At 44.3% G+C, this 20833-nt stretch overlaps 1 pseudogene across 1 annotated transcript in view; it reads right to left on the bottom strand.

Annotated features, from left to right (window-relative positions):
- The window catches only part of LOC114273390 (calcium-transporting ATPase 3, endoplasmic reticulum-type-like), a 167733-nt pseudogene that overhangs the window by 41507 nt on the left and 105393 nt on the right, over nt 1-20833 (bottom strand). Inside the window, exons 3-5 of the transcript XR_014344580.1 lie at nt 7101-7213; nt 6879-6982; nt 4622-4818 (exon numbers count right to left, since the gene is read on the bottom strand). The product of XR_014344580.1 is annotated as a calcium-transporting ATPase 3, endoplasmic reticulum-type-like (transcript). The remainder of the gene's footprint in view (nt 1-4621; nt 4819-6878; nt 6983-7100; nt 7214-20833) is intronic.

Genomic DNA, 20833 nt, shown 5'->3' with positions numbered 1-20833 from the left:
TATGTGGTAAGACTTTCTTTCCTAAAGTCAAGGTCAAAGTTTCAAGTGTTGTGCACATCTCTATGTAACTTTTTTGTTTTAAATAGAGAAATGAGAGACACATGGCATAAGGAGAAGCAAGCAAAAGCTTGGACACCAAATCCAACCTTCACTTAATATAATAGTATAGATAGATAATCAGATAAGGGTTACCTATACGGAGATAAGAAACTTTTATAATTTTGCCCATAAATTAGATTTCTTATTTTTGAAATTTTTTAACTTTCTGAACATGGGTTGTAAGGGTTGCCCATTCATGGATTCTATTTGGTTTTTGATAGGCTTTCGAAGTCACTACCTACATATGAAGACAATCCTTGATATGGAAGTCAGAAGTAATTCAAAGTTGAAACCTGTAATCACAACTACAACATCACAGCCCTGCATTGCCATCTCTGGTGTTGCAGACTCAAGACTGTCATATTTTTTCTATGAGCTGCACAACTTAAAAAATCTGCTTCAATGTGCCCACCACAAAACTTTCACGCTATGAGGCATCCACTCTACAAGCATTTGAGCATATGCAAAAGTGTTCATATCTTCTACAAATTTATCTCAGAGAAGCGAAGTACATTCAAACAAGTAGTATTAGAAAAAGGAAGCTAAACCAAATGTAACATTCCTAACTTCAATATGGAGAAGCTTAAGATGATTTGACCAGTAAAATAAACTTATAATTGACATAAAAAATCAATCAAGGAATGTAGAGGGTGCTTTTAAATTTGATGTAAAATTAAAGCAAGCAATGGTAAGAAATATTATAGATATAATGTACACGATCCACATATTTTAGGTTTGTCAAGTTTAATAGCCTTGATATCCATAAATTCACACAATTGCACAATTGGAGCATGTTGTTTGGCATTTTTGGTGAGAAACTGAATTCCGGCCTATTAAGTAAGAAATTCACTTCTGTCACAGACAAAACTCGCTCCCAAATAAGATAGAACCTCTCAAACATACAAATCTCAAAGAAACAGAAGAAAAACAACTCAACCTTATTCTAGTACTTTCTATTTACACAATATTTATTTATACTTAACAAAGACAATTTGTAGTTGACATCAATCTCTAATGTTTATTCATATTTAACACATATTACAATCATGTAGAAAAAAATAATTGTTAGAATATATTTATATATTTAATATATTAAATGTTTCTATATAGGTGCTCCCAACCTTAGAGACTTCTATATGCTCTCACTCTCCCACCGCTTCCTCGACTCCCACTAATAATGTGTGAACTGAGTGATGCCTGCTATGGTCTTACAATTATTGGATTGTTGGGAGTCTAAGAAGCACGAACATTCTAAGGAGACTCTCCATGTCAGGCACGGACACTCTTTTCTATGTTTCCATAATTCAAAATAAAAATCTAAATTTCGAACAAGTAGGAATGGCAACGGGGCGGGGCGGGGCGGGGCCGGGGATGACCCTCCCCATCCCCGATCCCCGACAGTAACAAAATCCCGAATCCGGATCCTCGGCCGCCCTACCCGGCAGCCCCCCAAAACGACGTCGTTTTGGGGGTTTTTAGTTTTTTTTTTTTTTTTTTCTTTTCTTTTCTTCTTCTTCGTTCTTGCTTTCTCTCTCTTTGAACAGAAACCAGAGGGGAGGGGAGAGGGAGAAGAGGGAGGAAGGAGGAGGGAGGAGGCTGCGAGCTCGCCATCGCAGCTCGTCGCCTCGCCGCCGGCCGTTGCAGACGTCCGATCGTCGCCCAATCCAGCTCGTCGCAGCAGCTGCACCGCCGTCGCCTCCGCCTCCGGCCCCGCCTCCGCCTCCTCCTCCCCCACTGGTTATGGCCCCCTCCAGTCCGACCCTTCCCTTCCTCCTCCTCCTCCTCCTCCCTCCTCCTTCCTCCCTCTCTTCCTCTGCGTTTTTTTTTTTTGAAAATTTACCCCCAAAACGGCGTCGTTTTGGAGGCTGCTGGAAACGGCTGCCGGGTAGGGCGGCCGAGAATCCGAACTCCAAAATCCCCGACCCCGATCCCCGACGGGGAACCCTTCACCTCCCTCGCTCCGTCCCCTAACGGGGATCAGGTTTCCCCGACCCCGAAAAATCTCCGCCAAATCTGTTCAACACACATACAAACATAAGAACAAAAAAAAAATAAAAAAATAAAAAATAATCTGTATGTATACAGATCTGTTCAACACACGCACACACAACAGATATAATATTGTTCATCAACAACAACAGATATAATATAGATAACTTGGAAAAAAAAAATTGTACATCAATCAACAACAAATATATATGTATAGAGAGAGAGAGAGAGGGCACTTCACAAACTGTCCGTTGATCAAGACATCGATCGGTGGCTTCACGGTCCTGGTCATGGTCGTGGCTTCAAATCGGTGGCAATGGAGGGATCGGTGGTGGTGGTGGCTTCAAATCAGTGGCTTCACCGATCTGTTCAAATCGATGGTGGTGGTGGATCTGGATGATGTTGATGCTGATAAGAAATGAGAGAGATGAAAGAGATCTGAGTAAGTGAAGGAGAGAGAGATGAAAGAAGCTGTGGTGAGACTCAGAGAGATCTGAGTCAGTGAGGGAAAGAGAGATGAGAGACGTGAGTCAGGGAGAGAGCTGAGACAGACTGAGAGAGAAAGAGAAGTGTTTTGGTTTATATATATATAAAGGGGTACAATAGTAATTTTGCTTCAGGGATGAACGGGGACGGGGAGGGGACGGGACGGGCGGGGTACGGGGCTAGGACACTTATCCCCGTCCTCGGCCCGAAATTGATCGGGGATTGATTTTCGAATACCATCCCCGTCCCGTTGGGGATATTTTTCGGGAAAAAATCGCTTAAATCGGGGTCGGGTCCCTGTCGGGTTGGGTTTAAATTGCCATCCCTACAGACAGTGTTTTGAAAAGCGCGCTTAGGCGCACGCCTAAGCTCAAGGCAAGGCAAGGCACAGCTTTGCGCCTCAGGCCTGGTGAGGCGAGGCAACATAGGGGAAGCGCTGCCTAGGAGATGAGGCGAGCGCCTTATTACGAAGCGCAAGGCGAGCGCCTTGCGCGCCTCGGCGTTCTGTGTGGATACCTACATGGGATGAAATCACATTTACAGTATAAAATTTTCAAAACGTGAGTCAAGAGCAAAAACATTATTAAAAAAAAAAACCCCAGTGGAGAAGAAGAAGAAGACGCGACGAGTACATACCACGCCACGTAGGTTCGGCTCTCTTCTCCTCTTCTTCTCTTCTCTCTCTGGTTCTTCTCTTCTGCTTCGTCTTCTCTTCTCTTCTTTCGTCGTCTTCTCTCTCGCTTCTGTCTCTCTCGCGATCGCGATCTCTCTCTCGCTCTCTTCTATCTCTCTCTTTATCTTCCTGATTCATATATATATATAATATTATATAATACCTATTATATAATATATAATATACTTATAGATATTAGATAATATATAAAATATAATTGATTCAAATATAAAATATATAATATAATATTATACAATACCTATTATATAATATATAATATACTTATAGATAATATGTAAAATATAATATATACTTATACATAGTAATAAAAAAAACACACATGTATATAAAATAAAATAAAAAAATTAATTGAAACACATTATTTAAAAAATATAATTAATAAATAAAATAATATATATATATTAAAAATTAATTATTTTTTTTCTTCTTCTCTTCTTATTAAAAAAATTAATAATATGCATATTAAATATTTACTTATGTTGAAAATTGTGCTATATTAATATTTTGCTTAACTTCTATAACTTGCGCTTCGCTTTGGTGAGGCGCGCACCTTGCCTCGCGCCTCGACGCTTAGGCTCCAAGTGACCTTGGCGCCTTGATGCGCCTAGAACTTTTAAAACACTGCCTACGAACAAGCGTCCAACAATCATTTTGTAATGTGTCCATCACTTCTTGGCCATGTCTATCACTGGAAAATAAACATGAGACCAACACTTCTTGAACATTTGCTAACACGTGATATTCAAAGTTTGAGAATTTCACAAAAATATCTTATAATGCCCTTAAAGAAATGTATAATTATTAAGAAATGTCCTATAGAAGTTTCACATAAAATTAAATGAAAAATAAAAAATAAAAAATGTAAGAGAATTAGATACAAAATTTATTTGGTATAAAGTAATTATTTAATTTTGTATATATTACGCACATATATAACTATATAATATAAATATATTCCTAGATAATATAATATCAAGATATAATTATTTGTGGCGTGTCCGAACCGTGCCCATGTCGTACTTTTGTAGAATTTGCCATGTCAACGTGTTTGTGTCGTGTTGTATCCTTGTCCCATGTCCGTGTCTATGCTTCACTGTTGGGAACAACTAAGAGTTTTGTGAGTCTTCTTGCTATTAGATTTTAAAGAAGGGAGGGTAATTAGTTGTGTAACCCTTTGTACCTTTTAGCCTTCTTGTTTTGTGTAAGGCTGAAACCCATACTAGTCAAAAAACATAATTGCATACATATGATATATATAAATATAAACAGCTATATCTATGTGCTTGTGGATGTATCGGTGTATGTAAATAGGTAAAAGTTCTTGGTATGAATATAGAGGGAAGCAAACCCAACCTGTGAAATCTGGACTCTAACTCAGTTTGAATATTTGCAGTTAGTGGAATAGTGGAACAATCATCATTGCAGAGGATACTCGTACATCTAGAAATGATACTCTCTAGAGCACCTTTTGAAAACATAATCTCCATCTGCTTGCGACTACAAAGGACAGTCATCATCTTCCGATCATGAGAAAATTCCAAAAGAGAGACCTGCAGGGTATAGATTCACAAGCATGATTTGACAAGGAGATATCAAAAATTTAAGCGACGCAAATGTTTATCACTAGATCTACAAGATCCATTTATTGAGACTTCATTCCGTTCTATGTGAAATACATCCCAATCAAGAACTCCAAGAATTTTTTGTTTTACGTTCAATTCAACTCTCAACCTTCTTTTCTAGGTTCATGGATATTGAATCAATCAACGCACCACTAAATGTTTAATCGAACAAGTACCTTTTGGAACATCACTACAACTCTAGCAAATAAAAGTGTATGTACCAATTTTGACAAAGAAAATTAGAAGTCTCTATCTCTGCAATATTGAGCTGCATCCTTAACATGCACAATGACACACTCCCTGACCCATGTCTGAACCACAACCAAAAGTAACCTATTATTTTTGAACTTTTTAGAACCGGGACACACTGGAAACATATGGGACACACATGGCCATAAAGACACATAAAACATATTGCATAACAAAAAAAACTTGCTACTCAATTATATAATAAAAACAAATTACATTTATACCAATTTATTTCTGCTTTAAACTTCTTTTAATTTTTGGAATTCTAAAGTCCAAAACTTCGAATTATGTTTATAAATAAAGCTTTCTAAGATAGATATTCGGACTTCTGTTTACACTTCCTTTCAAATATGTAGGTATAGGGAAAACAATTCTTACTATTTGTTATAATAAAATATAAATGTATTTGAATTGTAAAAAGTGATGAAATAGCTTTATTTTCATTTACACACCTAAAATATATTTTATTTGTTGTCATATCCTTACCGAGTCTTTGTCCTGATTTCTTATAATAATAACAATAATAATAATAATAAAATTGTCGTGTCAAGTGTGTCCATATCGCCTTGATATGTGTCCTGTGTCCAGCCTCAATGCCACAGAAAAACAAACATGAAAGATCAAACCAAAATTGTATACTTTTCTCAAGAGCTTGTCATAATCTCGTACACAACGAACTCACATTCTTCATTTCTCTACGAAAAAAAATAACCGTTACATTTGATAACAATAACAATTCAAGAGCAACCAGTACGAACTAGAGTTGGAAAGTTGACAATATTGTAAATAACAAGGCAAATGATGACTAACAACTATACTGCCATGATTGTATACTGAAATGTAGTTTCTCTCATTCAAACATGTAAAATGTTAACATATGATACAAAGAAAGGAAGAATGACAATATGATCTTTCTCACTGTTGAATATTTTAGAATTATTATTATCTATGTAGTTGAAACTCCAGAGTTTCTAATATTATTAGGGAGAATAAAAAACCAATGGATACTAACTGCATCATCTAAGGATGGCGACATGGACACGGACACAAACCCGCAACACGGATACGATACGATGCAAAAACACCGACACGTGAAATGCAGGACAATACATGGCCAGAACACAGCAAAAAATATACTTCTAATTTTCCATGTGAAAAATATGAATATTTTATCAACATAACATTTACATAATTAAATTCCATTAAAACTGACAACCACAATGTTGATTATCCTGTAGCCACCTTTGCCGGAAGGCTTATACAGCAATAGTTTCTTTCCAGTGACCTCTCTCTCTCTCTCTCTCTCTCCCTCTCCCTCTCTCTCTCTATTGGCCAGCCATGTCCACCCCACGTCAAAAAAGGACACATGTCCTCTGCAAGACCAGGAAAAAAAGGGGAAAATAAATAAATAAACACAACAAAAATTGGTACACACCCTAAGGTGTGTCCAACAGTTTGTCAGACACGTGTACAGGTGCCCCGTTGGAGTGTCTATGCTTCCAGTTCATCAATACTGGCTGTCATTTCGTAAACAAACACACAAATAACAGGGAAAAAGGGAGGAAAATCACTGCAAAAACTGGAAAGGGAGCACGCTAAGCCAAGTTGCCAATAGTCTATCATACTGGCCACACATCAACAATCATTATAAGTGTTGCAAACATTAGATTCCTTAGAATTCGGGGTACATCATACTCAGCAAATAAAAAATCAAACAGCTACCATATGTAGAAGCAAACCTTTTTAAATTGGTCTTCCCAGTAATGATTGCAGTAAGAAGCTCGTTCATGCTTGCTCAGCATATTCAGAGCAGAAGGTATGAATCAAAGACAGGAAGACCAACCTGGAAACAACAGTGACATGAAAACATTTGTACCTTATAATTCACAGTCAAATTAACAGCAAGTAAGCTGATGATAGACAGGTGAAAACTGAAACAAAGCAACAATTGATTGCAAAACCTTCTCTGCCAATACACGAAGGGCTACTTCAGTTGACTCCCCCATTTTTTCATAGTTCCCCTTGTCCGAGTTGTACTGTAAAACAGACTTGTTGCATAGGGCTGAACACATTGCTATGTGAAAAAGACAAGGAAATTGAGTTGGAAACTCAAGCCGCAAAACAATAAAATCCTATGTAAAGTGCTTGACAAAATATTCTGAAAGGTCTACAAATACCAAGATGTTTACTAGTTCCTTAAGAAACTTGAATTCGAGGTTTTGACGCCCTAAAATCGCCAAAAGGCGTCGGTTTCGCACAAAACCTGCCACACACTACCGCCTAGGCACGAGAAACTTGTGGGAGAAGACAGGACTCCAATCGGGTTTCCTGTTTGGGAGTTAGAGCCGGATTTCACTTTAGGCAAACTAGTTCCTTAAGAAACTTAAATTCGAGGTGTTGACGCCCCATAATCGCCAAGGAATTGGAGTCACTGCTGTGGCAAAGGCACAGCAGTGACTGTTGTGCTTCATTTTGTGATGCATTATGGGATTATTTTTATGATCTGAACCGTTCATTTTGTAAGATTTGTTGAGTACTTCAAGCCTACCAAAAATCATATTAATCGGATATCAACAACTATATGATCGAATTGCATATTTTTATATTATTTTTCAAAAGAAAAACTTCTTGTTTGTTTTTTTGGTTATCAATCATATAGTTATTGGTATCCGATTAATATGATTTTTGGTAGGCTTGAAGTACTCAACAAACCCTACAAAATGAACGGTTCAGATCATAAAAATAATCCCATAATGCATCACAAAATGAAGCACAACAGTCACTGCTGTGCCTTTGCCACAGCAGTGACCCCAATTCCTTGGCGATTATGGGGCATCAACACCTCGAATTCAAGTTTCTTAAGGAACTAGTTTGCCTAAAGTGAAATCCGGCTCTAACTCCCAAACAGGAAACCCGATTGGAGTCCTCTCTTCTCCCACAAGTTTCTCGTGCCTAGGCAGTAGTGTGTGGCAGGTTTTGTGCGAAACCGACGCCTTTTGGCGATTTTAGGGCGTTAAAACCTCGAATTCAAGTTTCTTAAGGAACTAGTTTTCCTAGGTTTAAATCCGGCTCTGACTCCCAAACCGGGAACCCGATTGGAGTACCGTCTTCTCCCAGAAGTCTCTTGTGCCTAGGCTGTCGTGCGTGCCAAATTTCGTGCCAAACCGACGCTGTTGTGGTGATTTTGGGGCATCATCACCTCGAATTCAAATTTCTTAAGGAACTAGCTTGCCTAGGCCGAAATCCGGCTCTAACTCCCAAACCGGGAACCCGATTCAAATCCCGTCTTCTTCCATAAGTTTCTCGTGCCTAGGCGGTCGTGTGTGCCAAGTTTCGTGCAAAACAGACGCCGTTTGCAGATTTTGGGGCGTCAACACCTCGAATTCAAGTTTCTTAAGGAACTAGTTTGCCTAGAATGAAATCCGACTTTAACTCCGAAACCGGGAACCCGACTGGAGTACCGTCTTCTCCCACAAGTCTCTCGTCCCTAGGCGGTCGTGTGTGCCAAGTTTCGTGCCAGACCGACGCCGTTTGGTGATTTTGGGGCATCAGCACCTCGACTTCAAATTTCTTAAAGAACTAGCTTGGCTAAACCGAAAACCGGCTCTAACACCCAAGCCGGGAACCCGATTCGAGCCCTGTCTTCTCCCACAAGTCTCTCGTGCCTAGGCGGTCGTGTGTGCCAAGTTTCGTGCAAAACCAACGCCGTTTGGCGATTTTGGGGCATCAACACCTCGAATTTAAATTTCTAAAGGGACCGAAATCCGGCTCTAACTCCCAAACCGGGAACCCGATTCAAGCCCCGTCTTCTCCCACAAGTCTCTCGTGCCTAGGCGGTCGTGTGTGCCAAGTTTCATGCAAATCGAACCCTGTTTGGTGATTTTAAGGTGTCAAAACCTCGAATTCAAATTTATTAACGAACTAGTTTGCCTATAGTGAAATCTGGCTCTAACTCTCAAACCGGGAACCCGATTGGAGCCCCGTCTTCTCCCAGAAGTCTCTCGTGATTAGGCGGTCTTGTGTGCCAAGTTTTGTGCCAAACTGACGGCATTTGGTATTTTGGGCCGTCAACACCTCGAATTCAAGTTTCTCAAGAAATTAGTTTGCCTAGAGTGAAATCCGTCTCTAACTCCCAAACCGGGAACCCGATTGGAGTACCGTTTTCTCAAACAAGTCTCTCGTGCCTAGGTGGTCGTGTGTGTTAAGTTTCGTGTCAAGCCGACGCCGTTTGGTAATTTTGGGGCGTCAACACCTTGAATTCAAATTTCTTAAGGAACTAGCTTGCCTAGACCGAAATCCGGCTCTAACTCCCAACCCGGGAACCCGATTCGAGCCCCGTCTTCTCCCACAAGTCTCTCGTGCCTAGGCAGTTGTGTGTGCCAAGTTTCTTGCCAAACCGACGCCGTTTGGCAATTTTGGGGCGTCAACACCTCGAATTTAAATTTCTTAAGGGACAAAATTGTCTAGACCGAAATCTGGCTCTTACTCCCAAACCGGGAACCCGATTCGAGCCCCGTCTTCTCCCACAAGTCTCTCGTGCCTAGGCGGTCGTGTGTGCCAGGTTTCGAGCCAATCGAACCCCGTTTGGTGATTTTAAGGTGTCAAAACCTCGAATTCAAATTTCTTAACGAACTAGGTTGCCTAGAGTGAAATCTGGCTCCAACTCCTAAACCGGGAACCCGATTGGAGCCCCGTCTTCTCCCACAAGTCTCTCATCTTTAGGCGGTCGTGTGTGCCCAGTTTTGTGCCAAGCCGACGGCGTTTGGTATTTTGGGGTGTCAACACCTCGAATTCAAGTTTCTTAAGGAACTACTTTTGCCAAGAGTGAAATCCGGCTTTAACTCCCAAACCAGGAACCCAATTCGAGCCGTGTCTTCTCCCAAAACTCTATTGTGTTTAGGCGGTCATGTGTGCCATGTTTCGTGCCAAACCGACGACGTTTGGTATTTCGGGGCGTCCACACCTCGAATTCAATTTTCATAAGGAACTACTTTTGCCTAGAGCGAAATCCGGCTCTAACTCCAAAATCGGGAACCCAATTGGAGTCCTGTCATCTCCTACAAGTTTCTCGTGCTTAGGCGGTCTTGTGCGCCAGGTTTCGGGCGAAACAGACGCCTTTTGGCAATTTCGGGGCGTCAACACCTCGAATTCAAGTTTCTTAAGGAACTAGTTTGCCTAGAGTGAAATCCGTCTCTAACTCCCAAACCGGGAACCCCATTGGAGTACCGTTTTTTCCCACAAGTCTCTCGTGTCTAGGTGGTCGTGTGTGTTAAGTTTCGTGTCAAGCCGACGCCGTTTGGTAATTTTGGGGCGTCAACACCTGAAATTCAAATTTCTTAAGGAACTAGCTTGCCTATACCGAAATCCGGCTATAACTCCCAAACTGGGAACCCGATTCGAGCCCCGTCTTCTCCTACAAGTCTCTCGTGCCTAGGCAGTTGTGTGTGCCAAGTTTCTTGCCAAACCGACGCCGTTTGGCAATTTTGGGGCGTCAACACCTCGAATTTAAATATCTTAAGGGACCAAATTGTCTAGACCGAAATCTGGCTCTTACTCCCAAACCGGGAACCCGATTGGAGCCCCGTCTTCTCCCACAAGTCTCTCGTCTTTAGGCGGTCATGTGTGCCCAGTTTTGTGCCAAACCAACGGCGTTTGGTATTTTGGGGCGTCAACACCTCGAATTCAAATTTCTTGAGTAACTACTTTTGCCTAGAGTGAAATCCGGCTTTAACTCACAAACCGGGAACCCGATTCGAGCCGTGTCTTCTCCCAAAACTCTATCGTGTTTAGGCGGTCATGTGTGCCAAGTTTCGTGCCAAACCCACGGCGTTTGGTATTTCGGGGCGTCCACATCTCGAATTCAATTTTCATAAGGAACTCCAAAATCGGGAACCGAATTGGAGTCCTGTCATCTCCTACAAGTTTCTCGTGCTTAGGCAGTCTTGCACGCCAAGTTTCGGGCGAAACAGACGCCTTTTGGCGATTTCGGGGCGTCAACACCTCGAATTCAAATTTATTAACGAACTAATTTGCCTATAGTGAAATCTAGCTCTAACTCCCAAACCGGGAACCTGATTGGAGCCCCGTTTTCTCCCACAAGTTTCACGTGCCTAGGCGGTCGTATGTGCCAAGTTTCGTGCGAAACCGACGCCTTTTGGCGATTTTGGGACGTCAACACCTCGAATTTAAGTTTCTTAAGGAAGTAGCTTGCCTAGAGTGAAATCCGTCTCTAACTCCCAAACCGGAAACCCGATTGGAGTACCGTCTTCTCCCACAAGTCTCTCGTGCCTAGGCGGTCGTGTGTGTCAACTTTCGTGTCAAACCGACGCCGTTTGTAATTTTGGGGCGTCAACACCTCGAATTCAAGTTTCTTAAGGAACTAGTTTTCCTAGAGTGAAATCCGGCTCTGACTACCAAACCGGGAACCCGATTGGAGAACCCGATTGGAGTACCGTTTTCTCCCAGAAGTCTCTCGTGCCTAGGCTGTCGTGCGTGCCAAATTTCATGCCAAACCGACGCTGCTGTCGTGATTTTGGAGCATCATCACCTCGAATTCAAATTTCTTAAGGAACTAGCTTGCCTAGGCCGAAATCCGGCTCTAACTCCCAAACCGGGAACCCGATTCAAATCCCGTCTTCTCCCACAAGTTTCTCGTGCCTAGGCGGTCGTGTGTGCCAAGTTTCGTGCAAAACAGACGCCGTTTGCAGATTTTGGAGCGTCAACACCTCGAATTCAAGTTTCTTAAGGAACTAGTCTGCCTAGAGTGAAATCCGGCTTTAACTCCGAAACCGGGAACCCGATTGGTAGTCTTCTCCCACAAGTCTCTCGTCCCTAGGCGGTCGTGTGTGCCAAGTTTCGTGCCAGCCCGACGCCGTTTGGTGATTTTGGGGCATCAGCACCTCGACTTCAAATTTCTTAAGGAACTAACTTGGTTAGACCGAAAACCGGCTCTAACACCCAAACCGGGAACCCGATTCGAGCCCTGTCTTCTCCCACAAGTCTCTCGTGCCTAGGCGGTCGTGTGTGCCAAGTTTCATGCAAAACCAACGCCGTTTGGCGATTTTGGGGCATCAACACCTCGAATTTAAATTTCTAAAGGGACCGAAATCCGGCTCTAACTCCCAAACCGGGAACCCGATTCGAGCCCCGTCTTCTCCCACAAGTCTCTCGTGCCTAGGCGGTCGTGTGTGCCAAGTTTCGTGCAAATCGAACCCTGTTTGGTGATTTTAAGGTGTCAAAACCTCGAATTCAAATTTATTAACGAACTAGTTTGCCTATAGTGAAATCTGGCTCTAACTGTCAAACCGGGAACCCGATTGGAGCCCCGTCTTCTCCCACAAGTCTCTCGTGCCTAGGCGGTCGTGTGTGCCAAGTTTCGTGCCAAACCAACGCCGTTTGGCGATTTTGGGGTGCCAACACCTCGAATTCAAATTTTATAAGGAACTACTTTTGCCTAGAGTGAAATCTGGCTCTAACTCCCAAACCGGTAACCCAATTGGAGTCCTGTCTTCTGCCACCAGTTTCACGTGCCTAGGCGGTCGTGTGTGCCAAGTTTCGTATGAAACTGAAGCCTTTTGGCGATTTTGGGGCGTCAACACCTCGAATTCAAGTTTCTCAAGAAATTAGTTTGCCTAGAGTGAAATCCGTCTCTAACTCCCAAACCGGGAACCCGATTGGAGTACCGTTTTCTCCCACAAGTCTCTCGTGCCTAGGTGGTCCTGTGTGTTAAGTTTCGTGTCAAGCCGACGCCGTTTGGTAATTTTGGGGCGTCAACACCTTGAATTCAAATTTCTTAAGGAACTAGCTTGCCTAGACCGAAATCCGGCTCTAACTCCCAAACCGGGAACCCGATTCGAGCCCCGTCTTCTCCCATAAGTCTCTCGTTCCTAGGCGGTCGTGTGTGCCAGGTTCGTGCCAATCGAACCCTGTTTGGTGATTTTAAGGTGTCAAAACCTCGAATTCAAATTTCTTAATGACCTAGGTTGCCTAGAGTGAAATCTGGCTCTAACTCCCAAATCGGGAGCCCGACTAGAGCCCCGTCTTCTCCCACAAGTCTCTCGTGTTTAGGCGGTCATGTGTGCCAAGTTTTGTGCCAAACCGACGGCGTTTGGTATTTTGGGGCGTCAACACCTCGAATTCAAATTTCTTAAGGAACTACTTTTGCCTAGAGTGAAATCCGGCTCTAACTCCCAAACCGGGAACCCAATTGGAGTCCTATCTTCTCCCACAAGTTTCTCGTGCCTAGGCGGTCGTGTGTGCCAAGTTTCGTGCGAAATTGACGCCTTTTGGCGATTTTGGGGCGTCTACACCTCGAATTCAAGTTTCTTAAGGAACTAGTTTGCCTAAAGAGAAATCCGGCTCTAACTCCCAAATCGAGAACCCGATTGGAGCCGTGTCTTCTCCCACAACTCTATCGTGTTTAGGCGTTCATGTGTGCCAAGTTTCGTGCCAAACCGACGCGTTTTAGCGATTTTGGGGCGTCAAAACCACGAATTCAAGTTTCTTAAGGAACTAGTTTTCCTAGAGTGAAATCCGGCTCTGACTCCCAAACCGGGAACCCGATTGGAATACCGTCTTCTCCCAGAAGTCTAGGGACGAGAGACTTGTGGGAGAAGACGGACTCCAATCGGGTTCCCGGTTTCGGAGTCAGAGCCGGATTTCACTCTACGCAAACTAGTTCCTTAAGAAACTTGAATTCGAGGTGTTGACGCCCCAAAATCTGCAAACGGCGTCTGTTTTGCACGAAACTTGGCACACACGACCGCCTAGGCACGAGAAACTTGTGGGAGAAGACAGGATTTGAATCGGGTTCTCGGTTTGGGAGTTAGAGCCGGATTTCGGCATGGGCAAGCTAGTTCCTTAAGAAATTTGAATTCGAGGTGATGATGCCCCAAAATCACCACGACAGCGTCGGTTTGGCACGAAATTTGGCACGCACGATAGCCTAGGCACGAGAGACTTCTGGGAGAAGACGATACTCCAATCGGGTTCCCGGTTTGGGAGTCAGAGCCGGATTTCACTCTAGGAAAACTAGTTCCATAAGAAACTTGAATTCGAGGTTTTGACGCCCTAAAATCGCCAAAAGGCGTCGGTTTCGCCCAAAACCTGCCACACACTACCGCCTAGGCACGAGAAACTTGTGGGAGAAGACAGGACTCCAATCGGGTTTCCTGTTTGGGAGTTAGAGCCGGATTTCACTTTAGGCAAACTAGTTCCTTAAGAAACTTGAATTCGAGGTGTTGACGCCCCATAATCGCCAAGGAATTGGGGTCACTGCTGTGGCAAAGGCACAGCAGTGACTGTTGTGCTTCATTTTGTGATGCATTATGGGATTATTTTTATGATCTGAACCGTTCATTTTGTAAGATTTGTTGAGTACTTCAAGCCTACCAAAAATCATATTAATCGGATATCAACAACTATATGATCGAATTGCATATTTTCATATTATTTTTCAAAAGAAAAACTTCTTGTTTGTTTTTTTGGTTATCAATCATATAGTTATTGGTATCCGATTAATATGATTTTTGGTAGGCTTGAAGTACTCAACAAACCCTACAAAATGAACGGTTCAGATCATAAAAATAATCCCATAATGCATCACAAAATGAAGCACAACTGTCACCGCTGTGCGTTTGCCACAGCAGTGACCCCAATTCCTTGGCGATTATGGGGCATCAACACCTCGAATTCAAGTTTCTTAAGGAACTAGTTTGCCTAAAGTGAAATCCGGCTCTAACTCCCAAACAGGAAACCCGATTGGAGTCCTGTCTTCTCCCACAAGTTTCTCGTGCCTAAGCGGTAGTGTGTGGCAGGTTTTGTGCGAAACCGACGCCTTTTGGCGATTTTAGGGCGTCAAAACCTCGAATTCAAGTTTCTTAAGGAACTAGTTTTCCTAGAGTGAAATTTGGCTCTGACTCCCAAACCGGGAACCCGATTGGAGTACCGTCTTCTCCCAGAAGTCTCTCGTGCCTAGGCTGTCGTGCGTGCCAAATTTCGTGCCAAACCGACGCTGTTGTGGTGATTTTGGGGCATCATCACCTCGAATTCAAATTTCTTAAGGAACTAGCTTGCCTAGGCCGAAATCCGGCTCTAACTCCCAAACCGGGAACCCGATTCAAATCCCGTCTTCTTCCACAAGTTTCTCGTGCCTAGGCGGTCGTGTGTGCCAAGTTTCGTGCAAAACAGACGCCGTTTGCAGATTTTGGGGCGTCAACACCTCGAATTCAAGTTTCTTAAGGAACTAGTTTGCCTAGAGTGAAATCCGGCTTTAACTCCGAAACCGGGAACCCGATTGGAGTACCGTCTTCTCCCACAAGTCTCTCGTCCCTAGGCGGTCGTGTGTGCCAAGTTTCGTGCCAGACCGACGCCGTTTGGTGATTTTGGGGCATCAGCACCTCGACTTCAAATTTCTTAACGAACTAGCTTGGCTAGACCGAAAACCGGCTCTAACACCGAAACCGGGAACCCGATTCGAGCCCTGTCTTCTCCCACAAGTCTCTCGTGCTTAGGCGGTCGTGTGTGCCAAGTTTCGTGCAAAACCAACGCCGTTTGGCGATTTTGGGGCATCAACACCTCGAATTTAAATTTCTAAAGGGACCGAAATCCGGCTCTAACTCCCAAACCGGGAACCCGATTCGAGCCCCGTCTTCTCCCACAAGTCTCTCGTGCCTAGGCGGTCGTGTGTGCCAAGTTTCATGCAAATCGAACCCTGTTTGGTGATTTTAAGGTGTCAAAACCTCGAATTCAAATTTATTAACGAACTAGTTTGCCTATAGTGAAATCTGGCTCTAACTCTCAAACCGGGAACCCGATTGGAGCCCCGTCTTCTCCCACAAGTCTCTCGTGATTAGGCGGTGTTGTGTGCCAAGTTTTGTGCCAAACTGACGGCATTTGGCATTTTGGGCCGTCAACACCTCGAATTCAAGTTTCTCAAGAAATTAGTTTGCCTAGAGTGAAATCCGTCTCTAACTCCCAAACCGGGAACCCGATTGGAGTACCGTTTTCTTCCACAAGTCTCTCGTGCCTAGGTGGTCGTGTGTGTTAAGTTTCGTGTCAAGCCGACGCCGTTTGGTAATTTTGGGGCGTCAACACCTTGAATTCAAATTTCTTAAGGAACTAGCTTGCCTAGACCGAAATCCGGCTCTAACTCCCAAACCGGGAACCCGATTCGAGCCCCGTCTTCTCCCACAAGTCTCTCGTGCCTAGGCAGTTGTGTTTGCCAAGTTTCTTGCCAAACCGACGCCGTTTGGCAATTTTGGGGCGTCAACACCTCGAATTTAAATTTCTTAAGGGACAAAATTGTCTAGACCGAAATCCGGATCTTACTCCCAAACCGGGAACCCGATTCGAGCCCCGTCTTCTCCCACAAGTCTCTCGTGCCTAGGCGGTCGTGTGTGCCAGGTTTCGAGCCAATCGAACCCCGTTTGGTGATTTTAAGGTGTCAAAACCTCGAATTCAAATTTCTTAACGAACTAGGTTGCCTAGAGTGAAATCTGGCTCCAACTCCCAAACCGGGAACCCGATTGGAGCCCCGTCTTCTCCAACAAGTCTCTCGTCTTTAGGCGGTCGTGTGTGCCCAGTTTTGTGCCAAGCCGACGGCGTTTGGTATTTTGGGGCGTCAACACCTCGAATTCAAATTTCTTAAGGAACTACTTTTGCCAAGAGTGAAATCCGGCTTTAACTCCCAAACCGGGAACCCAATTCGAGCCGTGTCTTCTCCCAAAACTCTATTGTGTTTAGGCGGTCATGTGTGCCATGTTTCGTGCCAAACCGACGACGTTTGGTATTTCGGGGCGTCCACACCTCGAATTCAATTTTCATAAGGAACTACTTTTGCCTAGAGCGAAATCCGGCTCTAACTCCAAAATCGGGAACCCAATTGGAGTCCTGTCATCTCCTACAAGTTTCTCGTGCTTAGGCGGTCTTGTGCGCCAGGTTTCGGGCGAAACAGACGCCTTTTGGCAATTTCGGGGCGTCAACACCTCGAATTCAAGTTTCTTAAGGAACTAGTTTGCCTAGAGTGAAATCCGTCTCTAACTTCCAAACCGGGAACCCCATTGGAGAACCGTTTTCTCCCACAAGTCTCTCGTGCCTAGGTGGTCGTGTGTGTTAAGTTTCGTGTCAAGCCGACGCCGTTTGGTAATTTTGGGGCGTCAACACCTTAAATTCAAATTTCTTAAGGAACTAGCTTGCCTAGACCGAAATCCGGCTATAACTCCCAAACCGGGAACCCGATTCGAGCCCCGTCTTCTCCTACAAGTCTCTCGTGCCTAGGCAGTTGTGTGTGCCAAGTTTCTTGCCAAACTGACGCCGTTTGGCAATTTTGGGGCGTCAACACCTCGAATTTAAATATCTTAAGGGACCAAATTGTCTAGACCGAAATCCGGCTCTTACTCCCAAACCGGGAACCCGATTGGAGCCCCGTCTTCTCCCACAAGTCTCTCGTCTTTAGGCGGTCATGTGTGCCCAGTTTTATGCTAAACCGACGGCGTTTGGTATTTTGGGGCGTCAACACCTTGAATTCAAATTTCTTGAGGAACTACTTTTGCCTAGAGTGAAATCCGGCTTTAACTCACAAACCGGGAACCCGATTGGAGCCGTGTCTTCTCCCAAAACTCTATCGTGTTTAGGCGGTCATGTGTGCCAAGTTTCGTGCCAAACCGACGGCGTTTGATATTTCGGGGCGTCCACACCTCGAATTCAATTTTCATAAGGAACTCCAAAATCGGGAACCGAATTGGAGTCCTGTCATCTCCTACAAGTTTCTCGTGCTTAGGCAGTCTTGTGCGCCAGGTTTCGAGCGAAACAGACGCCTTTTGGCGATTTCGGGGCGTCAACACCTCGAATTCAAATTTATTAACGAACTAATTTGCCTATAGTGAAATCTAGCTCTAACTCCCAAACCGGGAACCTGATTGGAGCCCCGTCTTCTCCCACAAGTTTCACGTGCCTAGGCGGTCGTGTGTGCCAAGTTTCGTGCGAAACCGACGCCTTTTGGCGATTTTGGGACGTCAACACCTCGAATTTAAGTTTCTTAAGGAAGTAGCTTGCCTAGAGTGAAATCCGTCTCTAACTACCAAACCGGGAACCCGATTGGAGTACCGTCTTCTCCCACAAGTCTCTCGTGCCTAGGCGGTCGTGTGTGTCAACTTTCGTGTCAAACCGACGCCGTTTGTAATTTTGGGGCGTCAACACCTCGAATTCAAAGTTCTTAAGGAACTAGCTTGCCTAGGCCGAAATCCGGCTCTAACTCCCAAACCGAGAACCCAATTCGAGCCCCGTCTAGTCCCACAAGTCTCTCGTGCTTAGGAAGTCGTGTGTGCCAAGTTTCGTGCCAAACCGACGCAGTTTGGCGATTTTGGGGCGTCAACACCTCGTATTTAAATTTCTTAAGGGACCAAATTGTCTAGACCGAAATCTGGCTCTTACTCCCAAACTGGGAACCCGATTCGAGCCCCGTCTTCTCCCATAAGTCTCTCGTTCCTAGGCGGTCGTGTGTGCCAGGTTCGTGCCAATCGAACCCTGTTTGGTGACTTTAAGGTGTCAAAACCTCGAATTCAAATTTCTTAATAACCTAGGTTGCCTAGAGTGAAATCTGGCTCTAACTCCCAAATCAGGAGCCCGACTAGAGCCCCGTCTTCTCCCACAAGTCTCTCGTGTTTAGGCGGTCATGTGTGCCAAGTTTTGTGCCAAACCGACGGCGTTTGATATTTTGGGGCGTCAACACCTCGAATTCAAATTTCTTAAGGAACTACTTTTGCCTAGAGTGAAATCCGGCTCTAACTCCCAAACCGGGAACCCAATTGGAGTCCTATCTTCTCCCACAAGTTTCTCGTGCCTAGGCGGTCGTGTGTGCCAAGTTTCGTGCGAAACTGACGCCTTTTGGCGATTTTGGGGCGTCTACACCTCGAATTCAAGTTTCTTAAGGAACTAGTTTGCCTAAAGAGAAATCCGGCTCTAACTCCCAAATCGGGAACCCGATTGGAGCCGTGTCTTCTCTCTCCCACAACTCTATCGTGTTTAGGCGATCATGTGTGCCAAATTTCGTGCCAAACCGAAGCGTTTTAGCGATTTTGGGGCGTCAAAACCACGAATTCAAGTTTCTTAAGGAACTAGTTTTCCTAGAGTGAAATCCGGCTCTGACTCCCAAACCGGGAACCCGATTGGAGTACCGTCTTCTCCCAGAAGTCTAGGGACGAGAGACTTGTGGGAGAAGACGGACTCTAATCGGGTTCCCGGTTTCGGAGTCAGAGCCGGATTTCACTCTAGGCAAACTAGTTCCTTAAGAAACTTGAATTCGAGGTGTTGACGCCCCAAAATCTGCAAACGGCGTCTGTTTTGCACGAAACTTGGCACACACGACCGCCTAGGCACGAGAAACTTGTGGGAGAAGACAGGATTTGAATCGGGTTCCTGGTTTGGGAGTTAGAGTCGGATTTCGGCCTGGGCAAGCTAGTTCCTTAAGAAATTTGAATTCGAGGTGATGATGCCCCAAAATCACCACGACAGCGTCGGTTTGGCATGAAATTTGGCACGCACGACAGCCTAGGCACGAGAGACTTCTGCGAGAAGACGATACTCCAATCGGGTTCCCGGTTTGGGAGTCAGAGCCGGATTTCACTCTAGGAAAACTAGTTCCTTAAGAAACTTGAATTCGAGGTTTTGACGCCCTGAAATCGCCAAAAGGCGTCGGTTTCGCACAAAACCTGCCACACACTACCGCCTAGGCACGAGAAACTTGTGGGAGAAGACAGGACTCCAATCGGGTTTCCTGTTTGGGAGTTAGAGCCGGATTTCACTTTAGGCAAACTAGTTCCTTAAGAAACTTGAATTCGAGGTGTTGACGCCCCATAATCGCCAAGGAATTGGGGTCACTGCTGTGGCAAAGGCACAGCAGTGACTGTTGTGCTTCATTTTGTGATGCATTATGGAATTATTTTTATGATCTGAACCGTTCATTTTGTAAGATTTGTTGAGTACTTCAAGCCTACCAAAAATCATATTAATCGGATATCAAAAACTATATGATCGAATTGCATATTTTTATATTATTTTTCAAAAGAAAAACTTCTTGTTTGTTTTTTTGGTTATCAATCATATAATTATTGGTATCCGATTAATATGATTTTTGGTAGGCTTGAAGTACTCAACAAACCCTACAAAATGAACGGTTCAGATCATAAAAATAATCCCATAATGCATCACAAAATGAAGCACAACAGTCACTGCTGTGCCTTTGCCACAGCAGTGACCCCAATTCCTTGGCGATTATGGGGCATCAACACCTCGAATTCAAGTTTCTTAAGGAACTAGTTTGCCTAATGTGAAATCCGGCTCTAACTCCCAAACAGGAAACCCGATTGGAGTCCTGTCTTCTCCCACAAGTTTCTCGTGCCTAGGCGGTAGTGTGTGGCAGGTTTTGTGCGAAACCGACGCTTTTTGGCGATTTTAGGGCGTCAAAACCTCAAATTCAAGTTTCTTAAGGAACTAGTTTTCCTAGAGTGAAATCCGGCTCTGACTCCCAAACCGGGAACCCGATTGGAGTACCGTCTTCTCCCAGAAGTCTCTCGTGCCTAGGCTGTCGTGCGTGCCAAATTTCGTGCCAAACCGACGCTGTTGTGGTGATTTTGGGGCATCATCACCTCGAATTCAAATTTCTTAAGGAACTAGCTTGCCTAGGCCGAAATCCGGC

Source organism: Camellia sinensis, chromosome 11 (genome assembly GCF_055761805.1).
Source record: "Camellia sinensis isolate YWXY chromosome 11, ASM5576180v1, whole genome shotgun sequence".
NCBI lineage: Eukaryota > Viridiplantae > Streptophyta > Magnoliopsida > Ericales > Theaceae > Camellia > Camellia sinensis.
The sequence above is the reverse complement of the archived record's forward strand: the minus strand, read 5'-3'. Positions and strand labels throughout refer to the sequence as shown.